The 25695-nt window shown below is 36.6% G+C and overlaps 1 pseudogene; it reads left to right on the top strand.

Annotated features, from left to right (window-relative positions):
- The first annotated feature begins 9176 nt into the window (after positions 1–9176).
- Positions 9177–20273, top strand: LOC118622358 (annotated as a pseudogene).
- Positions 20274–25695: the final 5422 nt, after the last annotated feature.

Here is a 25695-nt window from a genome sequence, read left to right as displayed (position 1 = left end):
AATTATGCCTCAAAATTTGAAGAAAAATGATGCATGGTTTATATGGATGTCCAGTCAATGGAGTATCCAGTTGCTAAAGGGAGAAATCACTGTCATTTTGACAGAATTCTTACTAATTCTTGCTACTGACCATGTCTTGATGTTACTCTTTATTTAAAAGGTAAATATTATTTTAGTGCAAAGACATTTTACAATGTACACATATTCAGGGACCATATCTTAATAATATACACTTGAATGCTGTATCAAGACATTTTCAATTGATTCCAAATAGTAAAAGTAAAAAATGAGTTTGTTTCACTGAATATATATATTTTTAGTAACAATATGCACATAAATGTTTTAATTTTGTACACATAAAATTAAACATGAAATAAAATTATTTCTTCAAAGAATTAAACATTTCGATTTGCTGTGAGCTAGACAATATGTCAATATTCAATTTGTTGTACATATGAATATTAATACTTGTTCTTTTATTATTTTGTGGCCACACACTGAGGCACAATTTCTTCTACTAAGTGGCTATGAATGAGACAACAGTCAATGATTTATGAAGCCCTGGAGTCTTCAAGTTTCTCAACAGTAAAATAAGCAAATGAGAAGATATCAAAGGGTTTACTACCCAGTTTTTAAACTACAGAAACACAAAAAGTCTTGCTTCAGTGGCTACCTTAATTGGAACTGTTACATCTAAAATACCTTCATGCCAGGGCACCATGAAACAGAATTCGAAAAACAGTGGATTAGAAGATTTTGAATATCCTTTCAAGCTCAAATTGTATTTTGCCTATTATTTATGAATCACATACATACTTAATGAATTAATGTTGATAATCATAAAAGGTGTTTTAGCCAATATTTATATGCAAACAAGAATAAACATTTAAAAATATGCTAAGTACCGCATTAGTTGTCAGTTTATATGAAAAACAAATACAAATAGTTATTCAGTTCAGGACAAAAGAAATCTATGGAATGCCATGTACAAGTCCCTGGACATTAAGTATAACAAATGTAAATAAAAAATGAAAACAGCCCTGGCCAGTTTGGCTCAGTGGTTAGAGCATCAGGCTGTAGTCCAGAGAGACCCAGGGTCGGTTCCCGCTAAGGGCGGTACCTCGGTTGCAGTTTGTCCCCGACCCTGGTTGGTCGTGCGGGGGCAGCCACTGGATGTGTTTCTTTCACATCAATGTTTCTCTCTCTCTCTCTCTCTCCCCCTCTCTCTCCCTCCCACTCTATTTGAAGAATAAAATGGAAAAATGTCCTCGGGTGAGGATAAAAAAATAAAAAATGAAAACAAACACAAAGCTGGGAGTGCCAAGAAAGAGAGGAAAAAGGAAATGCCAATGTCCAAGCGCACCAAGTTCCAAGTTACATCATTATGCTTGTGCTTCAACAGTCCCTTCAAATACCTGCCAATGACTGTGTGTTTGTTAAATGAAAGTTAAATAATCTAAAACTAGCAAATATGTGAGCAAGAAATGAAATTTAAAAACAGGAGGTCTTCCAATTAAAAAATGGGCAGAGGAGCTGAATAGACACCTCTCCAAACAGGACATACAAATGGCCAAGAGACATATGAAGAAATACTCAACATCACTAATCATCAGAGAGATGCAAATTAAAACAACAATGAGGTATCACCTCACACCTGTCAGAATGGCCGCCATCAACAAATCATCAAACAACAAGTGTTGGCGAGGGTGTGGAGAAAAGGGGACTCTAATACACTGCTGGTGGGAATGCAGACTGGTGCAGCCGCTATGGAAAACAATATGGTGCTACCTCAAAAAATTAAAAATTGAACTTCCATTTGACCCAGTGATCCCACTGCTGGGAATATACCCTAAGAAGCCTGAAACACCAATCAGGAAGAATATATGTACCCCCATGTTCATAGCAGCACTATTTACAATAGCTAAGATCTGGAAACAGCCCAAGTGTCCACCAGTAGACGAATGGATAAAAAAGCAGTGGTACATATACACAATGGAGTACTATGCAGCGGTAAGAAAGAAAGATCTCTTATCCTTTGAGACGACATGGAGGGACCTGGAAAGTATTATCCTAAGTGAAAGAAGCCAAGCAGAAAAAGACAAATACCACATGATCTCACTTATATATGGAATATAATGAACATAACAATCTGAGGAATACAGTAGACCCAGACACATGGAAGTAGGGCACAGACTGACATCCCTCAGAAGAGGGGATGGGGGGTGGGGTGGGGTGGGAAGAGATAAACCACAGAACTTATATGCATGTATGCATGACCAATGGACATGGACAACTAAGCCGGGGACAGGGTGGAGGGGGGGTAGGGTGGGGGGTGCCAATGGGGTAAAAAGGTAAAATATCTGTAACAAAAAAATAAATAAAAATTCATAAAAAAATAAAATAAAAAGAGGAGGTCTTCATGACCTACAATAGTATGAGCATCAGATTACATCAAATAATAGAATTGTCTCCCTTGCAATTGAAAGACACCAAACTTATAGCATGGCCATTAGAGCTAAACAAAACTCCAAACATTTTTCAGGTGAAATTTAATCAAGTGCACAATTCATTGATATGCCTCATTATCAAGTACTATGAGATCAGCACAAGGTGCCTAAAGTACTGTGTTTACAAGCAATTCCCAACACTTAAAGGTTTGCTTTTCTTCTTTAAATTTTGTTTTAAATTTTTGTTTTATCATAGGTAAAATGTTTAGTATGCAACATTTTTGTTGCCACACCAAACTATAGCCTATGAGTTTGTAAGTGCGCATCATCACAACATCTTGGTACAATAAAAGAGATACTTCAGCTCCCCCTTTCCTGTACCTTGTCAATAAGAAAATGTTGAAACTTTTGAAAGCAATGACAGGTAGACTATTTTGAAGTGAAGGCAACAAATCTCCATAGTAAAAACAAATACTTTTTATTGCACATACCAAAATAGTGTTAGGATATATTGAGGAGAGATTCCCATCCCAATCCACCTTACTTTGCAGGCTCTTCCGCAAGGATCCCACTAAAAGTACTGACATTCTTCGTGTGTTCAGTCAGGACAGTCAAAATAAAATGTTTCAAAGCTTTATTCAAAATCTTTAAATACGCAAGATTGCTTTTTTATGTGATTATTATGGATATATATATCTATATATCTATATGTATATATATACACACACACCCATGTACACACACATATATATACATATACTCATATTAATATATTAATTTGAGTGATGATGCAAAAGTTTGAAAGAAAAATTAGGTGTAGCCCTGGCCAGTTTGGCTCAGCAGTTGCAGCCTCAGCCTGTGGACCACAGAGTCCCGGGTTCGGTTCCCTCTAGGGGCATGTACCAAAAAAAAAAAAGAGAAAAATTGTGTGTGTGTGTGTGTGTGTGTGTGTGTATCTGGAAATCCACAGCTAAGAAGTAAGTTAATTGGTGACAGCAGTTTACATACAGTTCACATTAATTCCATCTCTAAGTATGTCCTAGAAGCTCTTTTATTAGTTTATTATATCACTTCTTTCATACTGTTCCATTCTTGAGGAATGACTGTATAGTCTAGATTCTTCAAACATGTGAAGAAAAGTTTTGATGGACACCAATGGTTTTGTTCGAATTAAAACACCAGAAGACAGTTTAAAAACTTTAAAATATTAAAAATAAAACAATGTTTTAAAATATATAATATATAACTACCATAAGTGTTTTCTGTAACAAAAGGGGCATTTGTATAAAAAAATAAGTAAAAGAAAACCAAACAACATGGAAATTATTAAAATATCTTTTTGATGGATACACAGAGATAGGTGGATACAGATACAAATATAGATATTTATATATTTATTCTGAAATACACAGTTCAACGAACCATGTTGGATAAAATGAAATAGTTTTCTAGGCAGTACAAACTTTAAACACGGTTTCCATTTAAATCTTAGAACATTCGATTTCATACAAACTATTTTTCCTATTAATTGTCACTTTATCTCTATTTAGATAACTGAAAGTTCATTTTATTTTCTTTATCTGGTTAGCATTTTGCCTCATTTAAATATTTTTGGGATAATAAAAAGAGATGAAGAATAACACGATTGTTTCTATCATGGGAAAGAAAACACTGAATTATAACTATATTATTTATCTCAGAGCATAGAAATATTAATAAAATTGCTTTTTGCCTCTGATATCTTGCAGATATACCAACACTGTTTTTTCATCATCTTAACATGAAGAGATTTTTTTTTAAAGGAAAGTATTTATAGGGATGATGTATGTTCACCTTAAAAGATACATGATTTTTCTTTCCCTTGCTTGAAATTGTTCTATTTTTTAAAACCATAAAATTTCATAAGGCTAGTAGAAAATGACAGTTTAATTCAAGATTAATCTGTGAGTTCTTAGAAAAAATGTATTTTTATTTGGAAATACTTATGAGATAAAAATGGATAGTTATGGAAAGATCCCTTTGCTTTATGTTAAAAAGCACTATGACATGTCTTGACAGGCAAGGGAGTTAAGGTGATAAGTAATGCATTACTTGTTTCTGAAAAATGAATGCAAGGTAAAACTATGTGTGCTATTATTCTCCCAACTCGAAAAGATTCAAAAAGCATTAGCAAGATTTTAGACAGCATTTTTGACCCTCCAAAGCTGTTTTTATTGTCTACTTTTTGAAATATCTTCTAAAGTAAGCTTTTATGTATTATATTGCATTCCCTTAATAATATCTTTAATTGTACATGATATTCTTTGTGTAAGTGTCCCTTCCTTCGTGAAAAATATATTTCATGCTAAAAAATCAGTATGAACAATGTGCAAATAATAGTCCTGTGTTTTATAATCTAGTTTCATATTGTCTATTATATCAATGTTTTGCAACATCTATATTTAAATTGCTCCTTGCATTTAAATTTTGCTTTATAGTTTTATAATCACTTTTCCTTTTAATCTCATTTTGTTTTATATAACAAATAATTTTTGAAAACTGACAAAGCACTTATTACCATTTCTATTTTTAAAATGAAAGTAGTTATCTACCACTATGTACAAAGCATTGTAGTATGAGTATTAAAAAACACAAGAAGTTAGCTAATAAATATTTATATAACCTTAAGGAAAAGACAGAAATTATATTCAATTAACCAAAATGTGACACTGCAAATTTTCTCCACAAGGCCTTGAATGGCATGTTGGAGAGGCGGAGATAAACATTAGGAAGGTAAAGCAGGCAGGGTGTGGCTGAGCTGAGACTAGGACTTGATGTTCTTGGCAACAGTGATAAAAGGATAAATGCTCTGAATCAGAGTCCTTTCTCATAGAGACTAAGATCAGCAGAGGCTTCTCAAATGCTTTGGGTACCTTCAAATGAGCTGGACTCAATACTAACTCATTCATAGAAACATGTACACTCTCACAGAGGCACACTTCATTTCCTACATCACCCTATGCTCTGCTAAATAACTCGCATGTGTTGATATTCTGAATATCAATGTCCAGTATAAACAACTGACTACCGATTTCACTGCTATTGAGCAGCACTTCTCAAATCCAAACCCTACCTTGTTACTATCAGGACAGGTCTCCCTAAAAATGCTGCCTCTTACCATTTCCAATTTGTATATAAGAGAGTGTAACTATACTTTTTGGGGAAAAAATAGAAAGAAACTTATATTCATGTATAAGACAATAATGACATATGTTTAAAGTGTAGAATTTAATACATTTTGATTTATGTGTACATCCATAAAACCATTACTACAATAAAGTGGGGTTTAGGGTGTCAAAGTGGGGAAAAGAAAGAACATTTGTAAGACTTTCAAAAGTAAAGAAAAAGAGATCCTAGAAGAAAATGTAGGCAACAAAATTTCAGACATTATATGCAGCAGAATTTTCACTGATACATCACTGAAAGCAACAGAAACAAAGGGAAAAAAATGAACATGTGGGACTACATTAAACTAAAAAGCTTCTGCACAGCAAAAGAAACAACCATCAAAACGGAAAGGTAACCCACTGTATGGGAGAGTATAATTCCCAATGATACATCAGATAAGGCGTTAATTTCCAAAATACACATAGTGGTCATACAATATAACAAAAGGAAGACAAAGAACCTAATTTAAAAATGGGCAGAGGACCTAAATAGACACCTCTCCAAATAGGACATACAAATGGCCAAGAGACATATGAGAAAATGCTCAACATCACTAATCATCAGAGACATGCAAATTGAAACAACTATAAGGTATCACCTCACACCTGTCAGAATGGCCACCATCAACAAATCATCAACAACAAGTGCTGGTGAGGGTGTGGAGAAAAGGGGACTCTAGCACACTGCTGGTGGGAATGCAGACTGGTGCAGCCATATGGGAAACAGTATGGTGTTACCTCAAAAAATTAAAAATTTATCTGCCATTTGACCCAGTGATTCTACTTCTAGGAATATATCCTAAGAAGCTTAAAACACCAATCAGAAAGAGTATATGTGCCCTTATGTTCATAGCAGCACTATTAACAATTGCTAAGATCTGGAAACAGCTCAAGTGTCCATCAATAGATGAGTGGGGAAAAAAGCTGTGGTACATATATACAATGGAATACTATGAAGCTATAAGAAAGATCTCCTATCCTTTGAGATGACATGGAGAGACCTCGAGAGTATTATGCTAAGCGAAATAAGCCAATCAGAGAAAGACAAATACCACATGATCTCACTTATTTGTGGAATATAATGAACAAGGTGGGCTGATGAACAAAATAGACCCAGACACATAGAAAGTACGGTTCAGACTGACAAACCTCAGAGTAGGGTGGGGTGGGGGAATGGATGAGATGAACCAAAAAACTTATATGCATGTATGCATAACCAATGGACATAGACAACAATGCTGCGGGGGGGGGGGGGGGCGGGGGGAACGGGATGAGGAAGAGGGTGTTCGGGGGTGAGGGAAAGGAGAAATATCTGTAACAAAAATAAATAAATAAAAATTGGAAAAAAAAATTTTAAAAAGGGAAATGTTTTTCAGTATTGTTAGGAATTTTAGTTTTCAGAATTCTGCCCATCAGCAACCAATATACCAACAATAAGAGATGTGTTAAATCAGCTGTGCTACACCTATATGATAATGGGATGCAGTACTTATAAATGCTTTCATAGAAGAATAGTTAACATGTTTTCTGATTGATTTTTATTAGAGAGAAAGAAAGAGAGAGAGAGAGAAATTGAAACATCAATGTGAGAGACAAACATCAATCAGCTACCTCCTGATGCCCCTATTGAGGATTGAGCCCACAACCTGGGCATGTGCCCTAACTGAAAATTGAACCAGGACCCCTCAGTTCATGGAATGACACTCAATCCACTGAGCCACACCAGCCAGGCTCAGAATATCTAATGACATGAGAAAATATTAAAGTTAACTAGGTTTAAATTTTTTAAAAAGACAATGAGAATTGTCATCACCCCCAGAGGTATGTTTGTGCATGAAGACATTGTTGTGTGCTTTGCAAACTAGGTGCAGAGTCAAACTTAGCTTGACAGTCAGAAGAGCCAAGGAACTCCTTTCATTATGGAAATAACGTGCATATATTGTTTAGAATGGAAAAACTAACAGGATTTAAGAAACCATTAGCTTTCAATTATAACATAAGACATTGATGATATCTTGAACATGAAATAATTTACTACTACCACTCCTACTAAATGTATAAGAAAATGCAAGTGAATTGCAAAAAACCTTCTAGAAATAGTAGGTTGAAAAACAGTAATTGTGTCCTGGCTGGTGTGGCTCAGTTAGTTGAGCACCTACTGTGAACCCAAGGGGCACAGGTTTGATTCCCAATCAGGGTACATACCCAGGTTGTAGATTTGATCCCCAGTTGGGGTAGGTGCATGGTAGCAACATATCAATGTTTTTCCTCACTCTGAAGTTTCTTTCCCTTTCTCTCTCTTTAAAAATCAATAAAAACATAGGAAAACAACAACAATAATTGTTCTAATTAGTACATAAATTAAAGAAGAACATGGTGATTTTGAGTCTTACTGATGGCTGTGAAAATCAAATGAGGCAAGCATCTTAAAGCACAGAGTAAAATTGTTTAGTTGGAGATTATGATAAAGGTAGGAGAGTTAGCAGATAGAAACATCGACGTGAAAGCGACACATCGAGTGGTTGCCATCCACACGACCCAACCAGGGCTGGGGACAAACTGCAACCAAGGTACATGCCCTTAGCGGGAACCGAACCCGCGTCTCTCCGGACCGCAGGCCGATGCTCTAACTGCTGAGCCAAACCAGCCAGGGCAAGAAAATATTTTAGATATGATTGAAACCAAATAAAAATTTCAGGATTGAAACTTAAGGGGACATAGAAACAATTTTTTTTTTAAAGAATTTGATAATAAATCCAAATGGAAGATGATAGACTGGCAATATGTGATGTAATTTCTAAATAAAAAGTCTTAAAAATAAAGGGATATAGTTTCAGGAAAACTCTATTACTAATATGGACCAGAGGTGAGCAAATTAATCCTGCCCAGTGATTGTTTTTATAAATAGAGCTATGTGCAGTAATTAATTTATTATTCATGACTGGTTTTGCATTATATCAGCAAATGTAAGCAGTGCTGACAGAGAAAATATGCCTCCTAAAACATAAAAATTTTACTATTTGGCTCTTTACAGTAAAAGCAATTCAAACATAGACAACACAAAAAAAAACCCTAAATGTGCTTGGCAACTTTTCAGGACTTTGAGGCAGAGAATAATATGTAACATCATTTTGATTCCTGTTGATGGGAAGAGGAAGACAGTGGAGAAGTACAAATATTCCAAAGGCCACATTTTAAATGGCCCTCATGTAACAGGAGATAGAAAATCCTATAGAGAAGGAAACAATGTATCTTGAAAATAATATGATTCTGTTTTCAAATATTATTAGAAAATTATTTATCAACACTATACACACAATATTGAGACCTCTGTCATAATAGCTCAACAAGAGAAAAAACATAAAAGTTTATTAACATGTATTCCTCATGTGTACATGGGAGAGAACTACGGAAAAATAAGTAACTCTGAAGTGGCTTAGAATTCAAGCTTACATATCATCTTAATCAGGCAGGGAGGGAGGATATAAGCCTTTTAGTAGAAATTAAGTTATTTTTAGGAAAGATGGAAGAGTCCTTAGAAGACCAGATGGGAGGTATGACAGATTGTGACAGTTTGTCTGGGTGTGGTGTGAAATTCAGGTCTCCTCTCCTCTTCCCTGGGTGATGAAATTCCTGGGGAGAGGGATTTATGACAATTAAATTGTTTTTGGAAGATATGTTTTTAAGCAGACAGGGGAGTTCATAGAAAGCCTCTCGTTGCACTTGTTGTTTTTCAAGTGTCTATAGCTCAAAATAATCAATATACCAAAGTGACATGTTTTAGAGTGGCATGTCCTCAACTCCTACACTTATATTTTTAAAGTGGCATATTCTGCTACACTTCAATACAGAGAAAGGTAAACATTAGTGTTATGGAAAATATGAAGACATTACACATAAGAAAAAATAAAACCTTAATGATTGGCAAATTGAAGAAACCAAGAATAAATAAAAAGGTAAATAAGGAGAAGAATATGTAGGAAATTCAGTGCATATCAAATGGTAAGAGTTTAAATGATTAATTATAACAGTTTTTATAGAAAGTAGAAATAAACACAATCTCCCTCTAAAAAATATTCGCAGGGTAGATTCAAAAAGAAAACCTTGCCACTATGCTATGAAGAAGAAAACTAAAGCAAATTAACAAATGAATGCTTAAAAAATAAGAGTGACTGACAAATGCCAGGAAAGGACAACAAAAGGATAGGCAAAATTGTGGTAACTAATTGATCCCCAACTTTCAATGTTTCGATACAATAGAAAGTCATCTCATACTTACATAATATTTCTTATGCATGATCCATTTTTCTTGTTATACTTTGAGTCCAGTTAAAAGAAAACCAAAGAGCTTGGCAGAACTCTCCCAGAGTCTTCTAGGGAGAGCCAGACCATGTTCATTTCACTGGAGACCTTAGCTATATGGTCATACCCAATCGCACAAGAGAAGATACATTGTGAAGAACATTTTGTAATACAACATCAACTCTCCCACTTTATGAAGAGGTTTTGAGGTTCTCATGCCTGAATGAAAACATCTGAGTTAGACACTTGGAAATGAAATCCTAGTTCTGTTGGCGGGAGGTACAGAAAGCAGATTAGTGTCATAAACTTGGGTCAATGAGGAATATTCAAAGAAAAGGTGGGGCTAGGTCATGAAATGACTCTGGGTTCATGGTAAGGACTACTTCTACTTGAAGTGAGAAGAAGAGCCATGGTATACTTTTGGCAGATAAATATTACAATATGATGTTTTAAAACAATTATCCTGGCTGTTGTGTAGGGTACTGGCTGTATGAAGAGGGTAAAAGGAGGAAGAGCAGGGAGAAGGCTTATGCAGTAGTGTGGATGAGCGAAGTTGGTGGCTGGAACCATAGCACCAGCAATGAAGGAGATGAGAATTGGACAGTATCTGGATATAGCGGAGTTACAGCCAACCATAATTGGCAGATGTTGCTGTAAGAGAAAGAGAGAAGTCAAAGATTCCAGTCAGGTAAGATTACAGGAAACAAGTAAGTAACAACAACAACAAAAAAGCAGGTGTTCTTCTAATTCGTATGTTGGGAAGATTGTTATAAAGCATGGGGAGAAATAATAAAGAAAAATAATGAGTCAAAGAATGTGGTTAGTAGCCTCCCTTTTTTTTTCATCCTTACCTGAGGACATTTTTTGATATTTTGTTCAGATAGAGTGGGAGGAAGAGAGAGAGAGAAACATCGACGTGAAAGGGACACAACGAGTGGCTGCCACCTGCACAACCCAACCAGGGCCGGGACAAACTACAACCGAGGTACATGCCCTTAGTGGGAACCAAACCCAGGCCTCTCCAGACCACAGGCCGACGCTCTAACCGCTGAGCCAAACCGGCCAGGGCAGTAGCCTCTCTTAAACATAAAATCAAGGCATTAAAACAACAGGTGATATGGTCTGTTATACAGCATCTGCAATTAAATTAAATTATAATTAAGTCCATTATCTAGTCTTTATATTATTGATGCAGTTCAATAAAAATGTCTGTCTCCCAGATAGCCTTCACAAAGGACAAAATCTTTACAAATAACTGCAACCTTTAGATTTGTAAGATAAAATATGAAAACAAGTGTGTTTCTTCAAGTGAATTCAAATTTGAGAATGATAACATAATGTCAGATATCTTTGAGGATTTTCTATGTAAATTTTCAGAATGCCTTATCAAATGAGGGCTTGAATCTCAACACCTAAGCAAATTACATGCTCACATCTTTCCAAGAGAGCATTTAGATTCAATTCAGAAATCTGTTTTTGCTGGAGCTGTGGGCCCAAATCAAAAATCCTCAGTTTATACCCCTCTCCCTATAACAGCATAGCCTAAGGTTTTTTAAGCAGAATAATTTAGAGAGCTAACATTCATGTGTTTATTACACAGAAACATTTCTAAGTCAAGCATCGTACTTGTTTATTGGACACAAAAGTTCTAAAGAATAGCTCTGGCTCTTAGGAAGAAGTTGAGTGTACCTGTCAAAGACGTAAGCAATCCTATTTCCGTGAAAAGTGGCCACTATGATATTTTTTTAAGTTTGTTCAAAAGTCTAGCCTAGTATATAACAGCTAAATATATTTTCAAAGAGAAGCTTCAGGTTGACACAAAATTTTACTGTTACAACTTTTAATTATAATCTACAAACTGTGTTCTCTGTGCACACTCAAATTTGATTAAATTTTTATCTAATGTACACAACTTTGGAGAAAAGAAGAATAATTGATACAGGTTGGGCTTTGAATGGGGCCCAATAAATAACACCAGTTTTCTCTGTGTTAAATTATTCCAAGTATGTTTCATTCATTAAATTACTTGTATTCTATTTAGATGAGGGAATTATCTATATCTTGATACAAAGTTGGGTCAAGTCCACATGTGCATAGATTAGAGTTGCTACAAAACCACAGAGAAAAAATTATGCATTATGTCTTAAAATTAGAACATTTTTAACATTTTTGATTCTGCTTTTGTGATATGCTTTAAAAAGTGACGACCACTTGAGATTCAAAATATTCCATTATTACAATACATAATGCCACATTGAAACAGTCTTTTTCAAATTCTGGATAAGATCAATAACTTTCTATTTTATTTAATAAATATCATAGGGATATGGAAACACTACTATTCAATTCACATAATAAAAATACATTTCAAGGTTTGACTATAATGGCACACAGATCAAAAAGTGGCAAGAACTCCACAGAAATGTCTTGAATAAGGAATGTGATGAAAAGCACAGAATTTGGAATTAAAGTTACATTGTGTATTAAAAAAAGGTAAGCACAAAATTTCTCAAACATATAGCCATTGCAAGAGAAACTGCAGTTAATTTTTTTTGGAAGATACATCAATGTACACTGAAAATCAAATATTGATAGGATGAGTGATATTATATATTATCTATTTATTTTTATTTAGTCACACTGAATAAATGTTCAGGTTTACACTGCTTTTCTTGGCACAATTTTAATTATCCTCACTTTTATTCTCAAACTTGGCCTGAAATGAATGATCAAATATATGATCATCTATATGTAATGTACTATTTAGCACAAAATTAAGAGAAAACAAAAGTGAAACATTAGTTTTGCCTTTGTTCATTCTCTAATGAATCCTGTGAAGATTCTTTAGAGCACCAATACCAATTAAGATTTTATTTAATATACTCCATATAACTAGTGGTGAATTCCTAGGAAACAATGCTAAAAGGATTATTCTTCCTTTTTCACACACCCATGTAGTTGATATGAATTAAACATTCTTTGTTTAAATTAAATATTCTTAAATCCAATCTGTAAAAACCATAATATTTCAGGTCCTGGATAATAACAACAATGGTTTACTATGAGGTAGGTACTATACTGGTTTTGAATTATTTAAATAAATTTTGCTTAAATGTAATACAGCTACTAATGCAGCAATATGATTTGAACCTAAAAATCTTATTCCAGAGGCTGTGTTACTAGTCACTATGTCATAAAATGCCAACTGACTATCTTTACAAATTATTCTAGTGTGGACTCCATGATAGAGAAAATAATAGTCTCCTACAGATGTGCACAATAATCCCCATATTTACCTTACATGTCCAAGGGGACATTGCAAAGGTGATTCATAAATAAGTTAAGATCGTGAGACGGGAAGATTATTCTGAACTACATCGGTGAGCCTCACATAATCACAGGGTCCTTTTATTTATTTACTTTATATTTGTTAATTTAATAATTTACTATGTAGTTGAGTGTGATTTTAAGGTTGTCTTCAATGTTGTCTATTAAATGATCTTTATTTTCATTTCTTTTTCTCTTGTTCTGAACTTTAGCCATATCCATTGTGGGATTAGGTAGAAAACCTCTTAATACATTCCAAGCACTATAGACATTTTTCTTTCTGAAGTTATATTATTATTTTATCTAAAGCCTCCCTTGCTAGCACTTTTAGATAAATATGACTATTCTCTGATTTTGAGACCACTTTTTTTAGAACAATTTCTCAAGTAAAAATGATGGCTTTCAATATTTGAGTACAGTGCGTTTGAAGATGTGTTCCCTGCCAAGAGTCAGCAATGTCACAGGTGACTCAGTAGAATCAAAGATGGGGAGTCGTGACAGCATGAGCCATCTTTGTGTCGGAAAATATTTGATCACTAGAAATTATTCTTGTTGTCAAACATACTTGTTTTTTGAAATGCTTCTAAGCAAACAGTAAAGGTGCAAATGAAAATCTCATGACGACTTCCAGAACTTAAGCATCAGTTCAGTTTCTAAATAGTTATGTTCTAGCCTGGGTTGAAATTCCAGTGAGTTATGTATAATTTTGGAAGGCAGTGTGGTAGGTGACCATTGTTTGCCTCTTTCCTTTTGTTTGAGGAGTGGACAGTGGCCATTTCCCCCTCCGGGGCAGTCGCGTGACACAGGGGAGAGGAGGTTCTGTGGACTGTCATTATCTCTGTGCCTGTGAAGCCAGTCTGAGAGGACAACTGCCCAAGGCTATGGGCAGACAGAACTGCTGGTGGTTTTCAAGTCTGGCTCCTGTTGCCTCTGATTCCAGGTTTGCTCACAGCGTCCTTTTATAAGGGAAGGAGGAGTCTGAGAGACAGATGGAAACATGACCACTGAAATTACGTTGATAAGGAGAGAGAGAGAGAGAGAGAGAGAGAGAGAGAGAGAGAGAGAGAGAGAGAGAGATTTTGAAATTAAAATTACCAAATTGTTTTTCTGATAATTTTGTAGTGATAGAATTTTCACTAACTTTCCTCTACAATTTTGTGGAGTACATTTTGGTAATTGAGAAACTCTGTTTCATAAACATTAATTTTCAAATAAAACATATTCTTTAAAAGAAAAATAAATAAATAAATAGCTACATAAAATGAACAACTATTACTGTTTGGTTCTTTATTAGAACTAAGTGTATAATTATTATTGAGAAGTGTGAATAGACAATATTTAATTACTCTAAAACTTCAACATTCTTGTGGTCATAACACTCTGGTTTATTTTAGAATATTTGCACATTCCTTCTTACAGATTTTGCAAGTAATAAACAGACAAAAACTCTCTCTTCTTTCCTCAGGTCCTAATGTATAATCATCAAAATGATTTTATAAATTCACTTACAGCTTCAAAACATTCATACTCATTATGCCCAAATTTGCATTTCTTCAAAATAGCTACAGACAAGCAGGAGGATTCTTCTGGTAAAAATGGCAATTTATCTCAGGATGTTTCACTAAAGAATATTGTCATAGTGGATGTTAACTTTTTTAAAATGTCCATTGTCCTGCTAATTTGAAATACAAATATGTGTATGATGTGTACATTTATATGCTTACATAAATATATATTATATCAATATATACATATTTATACAATACATGTATATATGCACAGTTACATATGTGTATGGATATATGCACATATGCATACATATGTACATATACATGTATATCCATATATATGTGTACTCATCAAACAATTGAGGATGGTTATATCATGTTCATATTGTTAGAGTAGGCAGATAGAAAGATATGATCTGGGAAAGGTAGTTGAGACTTGGAGAGAATTTGTGACAAACCAAAAATAGGCAATGAGAGCAACAGACCCCTGTGTGAGGAGAGGAGAGTTAGAACCTCTCCAGGATATGGTCTAACCGGTGGCATAACTTCTGGGTGAAGGAGCCTTAGAGTTTAAAGATATATTTTTTTGAGATATGAGGGAGGGAGGGACTTGCTCCTTACCTTGGGGCGGGCTAGGTATTAATCCTCTGAACTCACAATTATCGGGGTACTCGATTTGGTCTCGGTCAGCTGAGCTGCCCACTAAGGACGCTTGGTTTGGTTTTGGCCAGTTGAGATGCCGGCTCAGGTTCCATGTGAGTGTATTTCCTTCCCACAAATAAATCCTCTCCTGCTCTTGCTGCTATGTGTTGTCTCTTATTTGAGTTCATTCCTACAAGCAAGACAAGAACTAGGGATGCAGAGTACCCTCTCTGGTCAGAGGCTATCTCCAGCCACAGATGCCCTTGACCACCATTGACAATATTCCTTCTCTGTGTCTAAATGCTTTTAAAAATATGGGTTAAGTGTACTTAAAAAAACAGTTCTATTTTAGAACTATCAAACTGACTAGTATCAGAATTTAGGATGTCTAATAAAGAGGTAATGTAGATATAGGAAACATTTTCCTAGTAATTTTAGATTGTAAATTATTTTTAATGTGCATTTCTATTGCAATCTTGACATGGGCCTCTGTGGGGGCCTTATTAATAGTGTGATGAGATCTGCTTTGTCTCAATCTCATGTACTCTTTGGGACAGCGCGGTCTACGGTCCTTGGCCTCTGGGTCCTACCCATCTGGTGACACATTCTGCAAGGTTTCTGTAAATACACTTTAGAAAGTAGTTTAAAAAATGTGAACTTATATTTTTGAATTAAGAAAAAATGAGAAACAGTGATGAGAACAATTGGCATGGAGAATGTCGATAGGATCCCTAACTTAAAGTGATGGCGTGCATACAGTTCAGTTGAAGATACAAGATATATACATATATCTCCTCACCAAGGACATTTTTCCATTTCCGATCAGATAGAGTGGAAGGGGTCAAAAGGATAAGAGAGAGAAACATCGACATGAAAGGGACACATGGAGTGACTGCCTCCTGCATGACCCCAACTAGGGCCAGCAGGAACGGCAACCGAGGTACACGCCCTTGGCCGGAATCAAACCCATGACTCATTGGTCCGTGGGTCGACATTCTAACTGTTGAGCCAAACTGGCCATGGCCAAGATATATATTTTTTTGAAAATTGAAATAAATGAGTCATATGAATTTAGAATTTTTATACAGAAATATATTCTATGAATAGTTTATGAATGGATAGGTATAGGTTATATGGGATATGAAATTCTACTTTACTATTTAAAGTATTCCTGATCTAAATGAAAAGTGAGAATATATTGCCATGACTTTCTTTGCAAGCACAGGGATTCTATACAATTGTTATCCAAGGTACATGCTGACCGAGCTACTTGGGACAAAGTGCTAAAAGACTTATTCAGTGGAGAAGTAGGGTTGAAGCAGAACACATCAAATCCTTTGAGCCGAATAGCTACTCCAATGGAGAGTTGCACTTACGCCAGCCAGCTTGTTGAGAAGAACATTCTAGTACAGGCTACCCTGCTCTGGCAAGGCCTCTTAAATGTGTCAACCATCTCAAAATAGAGTGAGGAAATTTTTGTGTTCTTTGCATCAAAAGATATGACAAGAGAAGTCAGACTTGGTAAATAAATCCATAACTCAGCTAGAGAGATTCTATACCAATCTTGTCGATATCAGCCAGAAATTTGGCTGCTAATTTAAATATCAGTCCCAGGCAGGTGAATGGCGCTGTACCAGGTCATAGAGAACAGGAAAGGGGACAGGCATAGTCATTCATTCCAAGGACTTCTTTTCTTTCTCCACTCTGTGGTCAACTTTAAAATTCTTATTAAAAGAAGATGAGTACAATCTGAGTATTAAATATGAGTACAATTTGAAGTCAGAGAGTGTGGTATCTCCAGCTTTGTTCATTTTTCGCAGGATTGCTTTGGCAATTTGGGATCTTTTGTGGTTCAATACAAATCTGATGATTTTTTTTTTGTTCTATTTCTTTTAAAATGCTATTGGGATTTTGATGGGGATTGCATTAAATTTGCATATTGCTTTGGGTAATAAGGCAATTTTACCTATATTGATTTTTCCAATCTATGAACACAAAATACCATTCACTTTCTTTGTGCCTTGTTCAATTTATTTTAATGTCTTGTAGTTTCTAATGTATAAGTCCATCACATCCTTTGTTAATTGTACTTTTAAGTATTTTATTATTTTTGTTGCAAATTACACAAAGAATAAATGGGACTTTTTCAAGCTAAATAACTTCTGCAAAACAAAAGAAACTGTCAACAAAACAAAAAGTCAACCAACTAAGTGGGATAATAAATTTGCAGATAACAGCTCTGATGATGGGTTAATAGCCAAAATATATTTAAAAAACTTATACAACTCAACACCAAACAAACACACAATAAAAAATGTAGGGGGCGGGCAGAGGATCTGAACAGACATTTCTCCCCAGAAGACATACAAAAGGCCAACAGATATTCAAAAAGATATTCAACTTCACTGGCTATTAGGAAAATGTAAATCAAAACTATAACAAGATACTACTTCACACCAGTTAAATGACTATTATTAACAAGACAAATAATAGCAAGTGTTGGAGAGATTATGAAAATAAAGGAACACATTCACTGCTGGTGGGAATGTAAACTGATACAGCCACTATGGAAAACAGTATGGAGATTCTTAAAATTTAACAACAGAGTTACAATATGACCCAGCAATTCTTCTTCCGGGTATCTATCTAAAAAATTTGAAAACATTTATTTGCCAATATATATTCACCTCTATGTTTATTGCAGCATTATTCATTCTGACCAAGACATGGTGTCCTTTGATAGATAATTGGATAAAGAGAATGGTGTATATATATACACAATGGAATACTACTGAGCCATAAGAAAAGATAAAATACTGCCATTAATGACAACATGGATGGATCTATAGAATATCATGCTAAGCAAAATAAAGCAGATGGAAAAAGTAAAAAAACATTATTTTACTCATATGTGGAATACAAGACTGAAAGCAAGTGAACAAACAAGACAAACCAACAAACAAAACTCCTAGACACAGGCAAGAGTATATCATGGTATGGGACAGAGAGAGTAAAGGATAAGGGGGTCAAATATATGCTGAAGGAATGAGGTTTTACTTTGGGTTATAAACACATAATGCAATCTACAGATGATATATTATAGGATTATATATCTGAATCCTATATAACTTTATTAACCTATGTCACCCCTAATAAATTTACTAAAAAATTGTTTTAATGTCCATTCTCAGTCCCTTAAAAAAGATGAATTGTTTTGGAGGTAAAAAAAAAAAACAAAAAAACATATAAGATAAGTACATATGCTAATTCTGTCTAGATACTACCTTTTAATGTGGACCAACCTTAAGCCACAGTAACTTAGACTTTAATGGGACCTTCAACATCTGCTTGGAGAGCCAAAAGAGAAAATGCAGATTTCAAGAGATCACAAAACACACAACACCTATCACACCAAGACCGTGATAGGGACACCTGGAGTCATCTGACATTCTCCTCCAGAGATTGCGTGGAGAACTCAATTTAGGCTAAGGTACTGACTGAAAAGTAATACAAATATTTAGATACTTAAGATACTCCTTCCAGGAGAACCATAAGAATCCAGGGCTGACATTTTCTGGACAAAGAATTAATGCTTGTCTGATTTGCAGTAAAGACCTAGGCTGTCTGATCAGCATAATTCCCATAGAATGTCCCATAAATTGAAAATCACACATGAGGTTTTCTAATTCCCAACCAAGGTAGGAATGCTTGTGTTAGTAATGCAAACTCGTGTCCCTCACAGCTCCAAGAAGGCTGCAGTACTGGCAACAGAGAGTAAAAGGAAATAACACTAATACTGCTGGGGTTTTGGTCAGTATCAAAGACTGTACCATTTTCCCAGGAGATAAGCTCATTTAGATCCAAAGGGGAGGCAGGGGAGGGCCTACCATCTATAGAAGAAAACAAGTCCCAGAGGCACAGCACATCCACCACAGTTTGACTCCAGATGATGTCCATACCCACCCAGTGTTGATACTGCCTCTGGGTGGTGCTGGGGATATAATCAAGTATGGATGTATATTCCCAGATCTTATGGAGAAGTACTGATTCTACTGGGAGCTAAGTATAAAAGCTAGACTGTTCAGAATTAAAATTAAGCATGAAAAAGGAGGGGAAAAAAAGGAGGCGCTTTTTATCTTCTAAAACTGTCCAGTCTTTTTCTAATTTTTGTGGCGCAAGGAAACGTGAGCAACAAAATCTCTTGTGACACCCTCTGCAGTGCAGTGTGGGAAATCCTGCATGGAAACCAGCCCTAGCACTGGAAGTTCTTGGAGACGGTGGGGCTACGTTTCAGCTTGAAGAGCTTTGACCTTCAAAAGGACAGCTGCTTTTCGAGCACTGTCCCCTTAAATCCACTCCACACCTCAAGTTCTCCAGATGTGTTCTGGAGGATTCCAGCATCAATGTGACCCGAGGCCAAGGCCATGGATATCCCAGGTATGTACAGCAAGGTGCTGAAAAGCTCAACAAAAACAAGAAACTCGTCTAGAAGCTGTCCGAGAAATATGATGACTTTTTGTCTTCAGAGTCTCTGATCAAGTAGATCAAATCCGTGCATCCTGAGCCCCCTCCTGAATAAAGTTGGCAAGCTCCCTTCCTTGCTGACCCACAATGAGAAGCTGTGGCTAACGCTGATGAAGTGAAATCCATGATCAAGTTCCAGATGAACACTGTGCCATGTCTTGCAGTGGCTTTTGGCCACGTGAAGATGACAGTTAGTGAGCTGTGCACAACATCCACATAACTGTCAATTTCCTGGTGTCATTGTTCAAAAAGAACTGGAGAAGGTACAGGCTTTATACATCAAGAGCACAATGGGCAACCCCCAGTGCCTGTACTAAGGTACAGCTTAATAAACTATACTGCTGCTAAAAAATAAAAAATAACTACTAAATAAAATACTTCAAATTCCCTACCCCTTACACCAAGGTAGAGTTGGAATTATTGTATATAACTTACAAATTGCTGGAAACAGGTCCTATCAAAATCTTCTTCATAGATGCTGGCACAGTAGACAAATAAGACAGACTTTGTAGTTCTTTGTGATAATACCATTACTGTAATGTTTTTAAGCATAATTCCACCAACCAATGTTAGAAATGATGAGTACATGTACAGACTCTCTATAGGTGCTTTTCTTTAATGAGAATGCCCTCTGATTGAGAGCACAGGTTAGATAAAGAGATAAATAGAGATAGCGAGTGAGAGAGCTTGAGAGTAAATTATATGCATATCATATCACTGCAAAATTAGTCATCACTAACTTGGTGGCCCATCGAGCTAAAGCCATTATTAATGATGATCCATGTGTCTATGTGAAGAAGTATTTCAGCTTGTCTCAAGATAGCACTTCTCAAGGTGGCAAGTTTCAAGGTGGCATATCCAAGAGCCAGATCTGAATTTCAGACCAACAAGAAGAATATCCCCTGCTATGTGCAATAATAAACTGTCATTATGGTAAATTGCAATAGAATTGTACTCGATATTCCATACTAAAAGTGGGTTTCTCAGTGAGCTATGCTTTCTTATAAGGTGACAAGTTTCATAAGCAACCTTCTTTGGTACCAGTAGTTTAGAAAATGTGTGAGTGGTACTTGTTCTGTGACTTATGAGGGTGTTGCCAACTCTTCTTGAAATTGACCAAGGCCTTAGGAACCTGGGTTGGCCCCTAGTAGGATGTGCCATTTTTACTTCACAATACGGGACATTATAGCATCAGAGCTCTGAATTTCCTCTTCGTTCAAAGCCCAACTGTCTTTAATCATTGTAGTGTGAGCAATTTCCTCAGTGGGAGTCAGCACCACAATGTCTTCAATGCAAAGGAACATTTCCAATCCCTACCAGCAGTTCATATTGTGTTAAAGCATGTCTGACCCACGGATGAAATATTGAGAAACGGTTCAAATAGCTTTGTGAAAAGAGTGCTCTGATATATTACAGGCCTGACCACACGGAAGCCAATTGATCCTGATCTTTTTCTGGAAGAATACACACACACAAATGTTGGCAATTCTAAGGCTTCATACCAGGCACCATAATGGCAGCAGTTTGTTCAGTCCCAATGATGGCATCAGCCCTTGTAGCTCTTTTTCTGTTTCACCTTTGATATTCCACGGAAGGGGTTCAGCTATAAGTGATGTCCACTGTCAGTGGAACAGTTTCACACAGGATCTCTGCCTTTATTAAATCTTTTGTGAGAAGTCCAAGTGCTTTTCCTTCTCTTATGTTAAGTATATAATCTTGATGAGCTTTGGAAATATAGCAGGTACCTGGCAATGCACTACATATATAATTACGGAACCTGTCAGCAGGAGTTAACAGAGTGCTATGTCCAACTGGCAGGTCTGCGTGCGTGCATTGGGCCTACTTACACCAAAAAATGTTTACATCAGATATAGTACATGTCAAATGACCGTCAATCACAATCCATTCAAAGAATCCAGAGCCCCTCAAATAATTGTAGCCACTATCTCCTGGCCAAAAATAATGCCATTTCATAATGCTGAAAGGGGAACTTGTTTATTAAGGTACTACCAAGCCCTGGGAATAACAGATATCTGAGCTTCCATACAAGGAAGCTCAGAATTGTCCAGCAAACCCCAAATCCTGTTTTATTTCTGGTTACATAAGTTGAAGAACATAGTCAGAAATCCAGTTTGGGGTAACAGAGAAACAGACTTTATCCCTAATCTTTATTTTGCTTTTTTAAAAAAACAAACAAACAAAAAACTCATTTTTATTGATTTTAGAGATAAAGGAAGGGAGAGGAAGAGAGAGAAACTTTGATTGGCTGCTTCCTGCTTGCCTCCTACTGGAGATTGAGCCCAAAATCTGGGTGCATGAGACGATGCTCAATGAACTGAGCCACAACATCCAGGGCTCTTCATTGTACTTGAATGGGCTCATTGTCATGTATGAGAATGTTGTATACTCAGAACAAAGGCATAGTGGGGCCCGTTCAGCTTTTTCTCCTGAAGGGATATCCCAGGTTGCAATTCAACAGTGTCCACTGCACTGATAGCTAGAGGTTTCTCTTTTTCTGCGCCCTCGGCTGGGACTTGCAGCGCCCTCTGTTGGGACCTGCGGTGCCCTCAGCTGGGAGCTGGGTCCACGGCTGGGAAATTCGGTGGCCTCAGCTGGGAACTGCACCCTCGGCTAGGAGCTACGCCCTCAACTGGGAAGTGCGGGGGGCCTTGGCCTCGGCCTGGAGTGACGGCCTTAGCTGGGAGCAGCACCCTTACCTGGGAGTGGAAACCACGGGATACACTCCCAAGTGGTTCTGCAGAGCCAGGACAGAGGCTAAAAGAGCAGCAGCCACAAAACCTTGGGCTCCGGCGGAGGGAGGGCAGACTAGACTGGAACTGTATGGGGACACTTGGGATTTGGAGGGCCCTCAGAGCTTTTGCTGAGTGCAGCCACGCAGGACTGTGGTCATCCTACTCCTTCCCAGGGCCCTGGGGAGAGGTGGTGGCCCCTCCCTCGAGATTCAACCCCACTTGGTGGCCATTGAAATGCTAATTGAGGCCCATTAACAACCAGCATCTGCCCCACCCACAGGAAATCCTCTTACACTGAGCACCTGAGGGAGTTTTCAACTCCAAAACCAAGGTTCTTTAGGTGACCTCTACTAATAGCCTCCAGGCAAAAAACAAGAGGATAACTACCATTCCCTGGGCTAGCAACTCTAACCAGGAAAGTAAGACTTGACAGTGGTGATTAACTTGGGTCCTCCCTGCCTCATCTAAACCCAGGAGAGGGAGCCACAAACAGCAGAACACCAACACCCACCAGGAAAATTTGGCAGACTCCAAAGCCCACAGTAATAGCCAAAATGGTGAACCACAGAAACAAAAGGCAAATAAAAGAACAAGAGACCTCTATCAAAGATGAGATAAATGAGGTGCAGTTAAGCAAGTTAACAGAACTAGAATTCAGAGTCATGAACTTGAGGAAGCTCAACAGCATGTGTAAGGACATGAACACCATGAGTAAAGACACAGAAATGTTGAAAATCAACCAGTTGGAAATTAAAAACCACCAAAAAGAAATGCAGAATGACATATCAGAAACAAAGAACACATTGGAAAGTCTAAATAGCAGAGTAGAGAAAGCTGAGGACCGGATCAGTGAATTAGAAGATAGGGTAGAAAAAATCAACCAATCAGAAAACCAAAAGGAAAAAATAATTAAAAAACAGGAAAACAGCTTAAGAGAACTGTGGGACAACTGAAAATGTAATAATATTCGCATCATAGGAGTCCCCAAAGAAGCAGAAAATGAGCAAGGGTTAGAGAATATATTTGAAGAAATAGTGACAGAAAACTTCCCTGATTTGGTGAAGAAAGAAGGCATTCAAGTTCAAGAAGCACAGAGAGTCCCAAGTAAGAAGAACCCAAACAGACCCAGACCAAGACACATAGTAATCAAAGTGCCAAAAATTCAAGACAAAGAGAGAATCCTAAAAGCAGCAAGAGAGAAGCAACAGGTTAACCCTATAGAGCTCTCAGCTGACTTCTCAGCAGAAACACTACAGGCCAGAAGGGAATCAAGGTCATGAAAAAAAAACAAGGATCTGAATCTAAGACTACTCTGCCCAGCAAGTCTATCATTCAAAATAGGAGGTCAAATGAAGAGCTTCCCAGACAAAAAAAAAAAAGGAATACATTAGCACCAAATCAGCACTGCAAGAAATGTTAAAAGAACTGCTGTAATTAGCAGGAGATATAGGAAGAAAAATATAACCACACTAAACAAAAATGGCAATAAATAAGTACATATCAATAATCGCCTTAAATGTAAAAGGATTGAATGTTCCCATAAAAAGACACAGAGTAGCTGATTGGATAAGAAAGCATGACTCATATACATGTTGTTTACAAGAGACCTACCTCACAACAAAAGACTCACATAGGTTGAAAGTGATGGGATGGAAAAAATCTTCCAAGCAAACGGAGGGGGAAAAAAAGCTGGGGTAGCAATACTCATATCTGATAAAATAGATTTCAAAATGAAGGCCATAACTAAAGACAAAGAAGGCCACTGCATAATATTGAAAGGATCCAACAGGAAGATATAACGTTGATAAACATATATGCACCCAATATAGGAGCACCAGCATATATTAAAAATCTTCTGGAGGACTTCCAAGGAGAAATCAAAAGCAATACAATTATAGCAGGGGACTTCAACACCCCACTGACATCACTGGATAGATCTTCTAGACAAAAAATTAGCAAGGAAACAGAGACTCTAATGAAGCACTACACCAAAAGGATTTAATAGATATCTACAGAGAGTTACACGCCAAAACTGCAGAATTCACATTCTTCTCAAGTGCACATGGGACATTCTCAAAGATAGACCACATGTTAGGGCATAAACTAAGTCTCTCCAAGTTCAAGAAGATTGAAATCATACCAATCATCTTTTCATATCACAATGGCATGAAACTAGAAATCAATTGCAACAAGAACATGCAGACATTTGAACACATGGAAACTAAATAGCATGTTATTAAACTATGAATGGGTTACCGAGGAGATCAAGGAAGAAATTAAAAACTTCCTGGAAACCAATGAAAATGAACACACAATAACACCAAATCTATGGGATGCAGCGTAAGCAGTTCTGAGAGGGAAGTTCATAGCACTACAGGCTGACCTCAAAAAACAAGAAAAATCCCTGACAGACTATCTAACGTCCCAACTTCAAGAACTAGAGAGCAAACAAAAAGAAAACCCCAGAGCACGTAGAAGAAAGGAAATAGTAATAAATGCAGAAATAAATGACATAGAGCGCCCCCCCCCAAAAAAAAAATTCAAAGGATCAATGAAACAAAGAGCTGGTTTTTCCAAAACATAAACAAGATTGATGAACCCTTAGCTAGACTCACCAAGAAACATAGAGAGAGAACCCAAATATACAAAATCAGAAATGAAAGAGGAGAAGTAACAACTGACACCACAGAAATACATAGATCGTTAACAACTACTATGAACAATTATATGGCAACAAATTTGACAATCTAAGTGAAATAGACAAATTTCTAGAAACACATAGTCTCCCAAAACTGGACTAGGAAAAGATAGAAAACTTGAACAGACCAATAACAACAGAAGAAATTGAAGATGTAATCAAGACTCTCCCAGCAAACAAAAGCCCAGGCCTGGATGGCTTCACGGGGGAGTTTTTCCAAACATTCAAAGAAGAACTAACACCCATTTTTCCTCAAACTATTTCAAAAAATTCGAGACAAAGGAAGAC

The sequence above is a fragment of the Molossus molossus genome, unplaced genomic scaffold (assembly GCF_014108415.1).
Source record: "Molossus molossus isolate mMolMol1 unplaced genomic scaffold, mMolMol1.p scaffold_m16_p_9, whole genome shotgun sequence".
Classification (NCBI taxonomy): Eukaryota; Metazoa; Chordata; class Mammalia; order Chiroptera; family Molossidae; genus Molossus; species Molossus molossus.
Note: the sequence above shows the minus strand (reverse complement) of the source record. Positions and strands in the feature narration are given on the sequence as shown.